Source organism: Schistocerca nitens, chromosome 4, assembly GCF_023898315.1.
Source record: "Schistocerca nitens isolate TAMUIC-IGC-003100 chromosome 4, iqSchNite1.1, whole genome shotgun sequence".
NCBI classification, from domain to species: Eukaryota; Metazoa; Arthropoda; class Insecta; order Orthoptera; family Acrididae; genus Schistocerca; species Schistocerca nitens.
In genome coordinates this window covers 402,959,847-402,965,059 of record NC_064617.1, presented here as the reverse complement: position 1 = coordinate 402,965,059, position 5,213 = coordinate 402,959,847, and the positions used below count along the sequence as shown (strand labels likewise).

At 34.9% G+C, this 5,213-nt stretch overlaps 1 non-coding gene across 1 annotated transcript; it reads left to right on the top strand.

The window, feature by feature from the left end:
* The first annotated feature begins 4,713 nt into the window (after positions 1-4,713).
* Positions 4,714-4,788, top strand: Trnat-ugu (transfer RNA threonine (anticodon UGU)). The gene has a single exon. It is a non-coding gene; the product is annotated as a tRNA-Thr (tRNA).
* The last annotated feature ends 425 nt before the right edge of the window (positions 4,789-5,213 follow it).

Sequence of the window (5,213 nt, the reverse complement as noted above, 5' to 3'; positions counted from 1 at the left end):
ATTATGTAACGACTATAGTGCTTACATATTTGGATCATAGACTTATAACGAGATTTTAATGCAACATTTTGGTTTACTTAAAAATACATTATGTATTTAAAGTACTTTCTGAGAGATTACAGAGGACATAGTATTTGGTTTGTTTGACAGCTACATGATTATATTATGACGCCACTAATAAGTGACATAATTTACATTATTACTTTTTCGCTGTATTTGTTTTATGTCTTCACAGTTTTTCTACCTTCTTCTGGAAAGTAAAACATGTTTTAGCAGTAACTTTTGTGGTGTAGCTACAATGAGAGAGCCTTATCTGTAAAACAACAATACGTTACAGTACAGTACTTTCTTGATCACGGCAATGAGCGTAATAACTATGACATCTATACGCATAGCATTTCACTTTTGTTTATGATGAGGTAGGTACACTGACTTTGCTTATGGACGTTGATAACTGCGACACTTGGCGCATTTTTACCATTAAGTAATGACAGAATTTATCTTACAGCAAGATGGACAGTTCAGCGCTACAGGACACGCATTTGAGTGATTAAATGTTGTACTTGGAATATTTTTAGAAATGTTCTTGAATTACAATAATACAGTGAAGTGTTTTAGTGATATATTTCATCATCTGAGGGCATAATTTCATTAACCCTCAGGGGAGTACGCTTGCTTTGTGTACTATGCGTGCAGCAAGTGCTAGGAACCCTAGCTAATATGGTATTTGCTTACCTCAGCGTGCACCAAGTGCTAGGAGCCCTAGCTAATATGGTATTTGCTTATTTAGTTTTACACATCGGTACCATATTTCTCTAACACAGAATTACACAGCTATCTGATTATTTAACAGAGAGACAAACTTTTTTTACTACATCAGTAACACATGTTTATGTAATTACACAGTTGGATAACTTGACACTTATGAAACTGTATTTTGTCTGCATTTTTGGAGCTGTTCATATTTACTTGAGAAACCACTATGATACTACGAGAGCATTTTTTTCAGAGACTTCGAAATTATTGAAAGAAGTTATGACGCCTTTGAGATTTGACTGAGACCTTATGATGTTACTATTGCGTAGACGATGTGTATTGTGATGTTGAAGTTGTAATGGTTCTTTATTTACGTGACCATTACGGCACTCCAACCCCAGTTCTCGATACCAGTAATATCGTACTACTTTTCTGCGAAGTAACAGACATATTTTTGTGACAATATTCACATTTGGTTTTATTAATGTATAGCTACTCCGATGTATCGATATATTACAGTGATATCGTTCTTGTGTGTATTCATTTGTGTGAGACTGTCATAATATTTGACTTACTTGTAACCGTTTTGGCGCGAATGCGCACAGAGCAGTCTTTGTTTCATCTTGCAGAAGTTAAGTTGTTATTTCGCTTTGTAAAAGAACAGTCAATTCTCGTGTTTGGTTAAAGTGAAAATTAAATTTATGAAGATTGATACAAAACTGTTTTCTTGATGATGTCAATTTACAAGAAGTTTAATAAAAATGTGGATCGTGAACACCAAGTCGAAAATTATTTCTACCATACCATTGTTCTGACCTGGGATTGTTTGATCATTAAGAATTTCATGAAAAACGCATTTGTTAGGTCTTCAAATATCGCTAAAATACAGATCTGGACGTTTTAGCAGTCACAGTAGAATCACCCTAGAATCAACAAGATGAGCCATAACAACTTCAACGAAATCTATGTGGGGATCCATTCAAGATAAGTGCCAAAGTTAATGACTTTTTTACAGTGACTTCATTATTTCCATTCTGACGATACCATCCACAGTCAATAACATTTTTGTTACCCGATAAAGTGAACATATGCTGCATGAGCAACATTATTAATCTGATTTCTAACCAAGTTTGCAAGTGTTGGTATTGTTAGAAGGTGTGGTTGTGATCATTATAAAGGCTGAGTGCGTGTGTGAATGTGATTACAAAAATACTGATGAAAATGTTTTTGGACACTGTTATTTATGAGATTTTGTTTCAACACATCTAACATAAATTTTCAGGCTGTGAATTTTTTTTTTATTTATATGAGACTGTCACTGTAGCGGAAACTGCTGTTGTAAATATTTTGGTAAAGAAGGTAAGTGACCTTCACATAATCTGCTGTGGGTGCCCAGCTGTGCGACAGTTGCCTGGAAAAGAACCATTAGTATGTGCCTTTCAGAGGCATAGGTGTAGAAAAAATAGAAAAAAGAAATTTCTTTGTAGAAAGCATCGAAAATATGACACGCTCATACTTGGGAACATATTATTACACTTTGGAGCTCATACTTTCTGATATTTACTGAAATGCCTATGAAATGATGACAAATATTTTATGTCTACACACCTGATTATGACCAATGTCTTTCTAGTAGAGAGATTTTTTACTGCCTTATGAAATGCCATATGGCCAGTGAATGATGTTTCATGCCTTGCTTTATATATATATATATATATATATATATATATATATATATATATATATATATATATATATATATATCATTTTAGTTGTACTGTTGCATTTTCTTTGCTAATTTATATTTACTGCTGCTTGCTTTGCCACTTTGCATTTTTGCTCATTCTTGATTGTGTTAATGTTCGTGCTGCTGCATTGCCTCATCCCTTAGTTTATGTATCTGAGCTCAGTAGATTTAAGTTAGCTTAAGAGGGGGGATACTACATAAGAATCTAACTATGAAGAATTGGGAATATATATATATATATATATATATATATATATATATATATATATATTTGCCTATTTTGTTTGATATCTAGTTTTTAGCTGTGCTGCAGCATTGGTTGAAATAAAATTTGATAGATGTACTAATGTAAATATGTTCTGTCTACAGATCCATTTAATAACAATTTGATGATATAATTTCTAAAAAAGGGAACACTTGGAAACACAATAAGTGCAGGAAGGTGAAGTGGTATAGATGTTAGAATGTAAATAGACATTTCCCTTCACAGGAATTGCATACATAATTTTTGGCAATGATTTGGTAACTTGTTTGGTAGAATAAGTTATTGTGATGCATCACTCTAATGTTAAGATGTGACATAGATATTATGGTGTAAATAGACATTTCCTTTATCTGCATTGCTATCTTTATTGTAATATTTTTTCTGCTTGAGCTTTGTCATGTTTAGGTATAGTTTATTGCTTTTGCTGCTGCTATCTGTCAGGCATTGTCCTACTGAATTTTACTTTGTATTAGTCTGCTAAGCCAGTTTTATTACTGATTTATTTTTCTTGTTGTTGCACATTGGCTCATTTTAGTTGTACTGTTGCATTTTCTTTGCTAATTTATATTTACTGCTGCTTGCTTTGCCACTTTGCATTTTTGCTCATTATTGATTGTGTTAATGTTCGTGCTGCTGCATTGCCTCATCCCTTAGTTTATGTATCTGAGCTCAGTAGATTTAATTTAGCTTAAGAGGGGGGATACTACATAAGAATCTAACTACGAAGAATCGGGAAAAAATGCATTGAGTAGTTATATGAAAACGATTTGGGCCAAAATGAATATTGTGCAATGAGGAATAATTGTTTTGAAAGAGGATATAAACACATAAATAGGGTTTAGGTACAACAGGGTTTGGTAGGATTTTCTTGAAAACAGATAAGGAAGTAAAAAGTATGTGAAAATACTAATACCGAAAAGATGCATAGATAGGACTTTTTGGGAATAATAATGAACTAAGGGAGATCTCCAAGAGGTAAAGGAAGTTTTGTTTAAAAATGAAATATAATAAATACTGCACTACCAAATGTTGTACTGAAAACAAACCCTGTCCTTTCTTTTTGTGTTATTCTGTGATGTGTTTATGTGCACCCTTGTGTGTCTATGTTCTCCCTGTCTTTATGTGTTTGTCTGATAAGAGTTATGTTGTAGAATTTTTCTAATACTAAGCTGCATTTACCATGATGAGGAGTACTGTTATCCTCAAATACAAGCTGTTCTTTACTTAGATATTACTTATCCTGTTATGTTTCCTTTTTTATGCTCATGTATCACTTTGCTGTTCTAATTAATATTCTCATTTTTTCATTTATTTACTTATGTCACAAGTACTATAATATTCATGTATATGCTCATTTCTATTCTTTTGTAATGCCCGGTTAATTACTAATGGCATCATTATGTTTCTTAATGACTTTTTTGTACCTTTTTAAATGTATTCTCATGTTATAAAATTGTAATTGACACCAGTTCTTCAAATTAAGTTGACAATAGGGTTTCATTTCACTGCACACATTCCTGTTGGTCATAGTATATGCACAATATGTGAGAAGTTAAAAAAGAGGGACTGTTAGTGCTCGCATGTGTGTTGATAGTTCAGAAAGGTGTTGTTGTTATACCTCGATGTGGACAGCTGTCCACATCGAGGTATAACAACAACACCTGTCGGCAGCTGAGGTTGTCAGTTAGTCATCATCTATTCCAGGGAAAAGCTGCACGGTCATCAACAGTAACCGTTCGAGAACAAGTTACTATTTTCGTATATAATGTTAAAGGCTACCCATTCATTGACTCTTACGAGAATCGCCAAAGCGTGCGCGAGTAATGAGTGGGTGGGCAAATGTCTATAAGGTACAATACATATGTAGAAATGTGGACAGTTGGGAATGTGGGTCTCGCGGGAAGCGTGCAAGGGATAAGTCCCTGCAGTCGCACTATTCATCTGTGCCCTCGGTGGCTCAGATGGGTAGAGCATCTGCCATGTAAGCAGGAGGTCCCGGGTTCGAGTCCCGGTCGGGGCACACATTTTTAGCTGTCCACATCGAGGTATAACAAAACAACACCTGTTGGCAGCTGAGGTTGTCAGTTAGTCATCATTTATTCCAGGGGAAAGCTGCACGGTAATCAACAGTAACTGTTCTTTCGAGAACAAGTTACTGTCTTCGTATATAAAGTTCAGAAAGGGACTGGTTAACAGCATTGCTGGTTCTAAGGATATTTTAGAAATTTTTTTGTGACTGCACAAGTGGTGGTTTATGGACTTGCTGTATTATCTGCAAGACTCTACGATGGTGATTGTGCACCTGCACAGTCACAATGGATGGCTGCTGGCCATCTCTACTAGGACTACAGTGGGTCTGCACCTTTGGTGGCCCACCAATACCATAAACTCTACCAGGACTACAGTGAGTCTTCACCTGTGGTGGCCCACTAATACCATTATCTC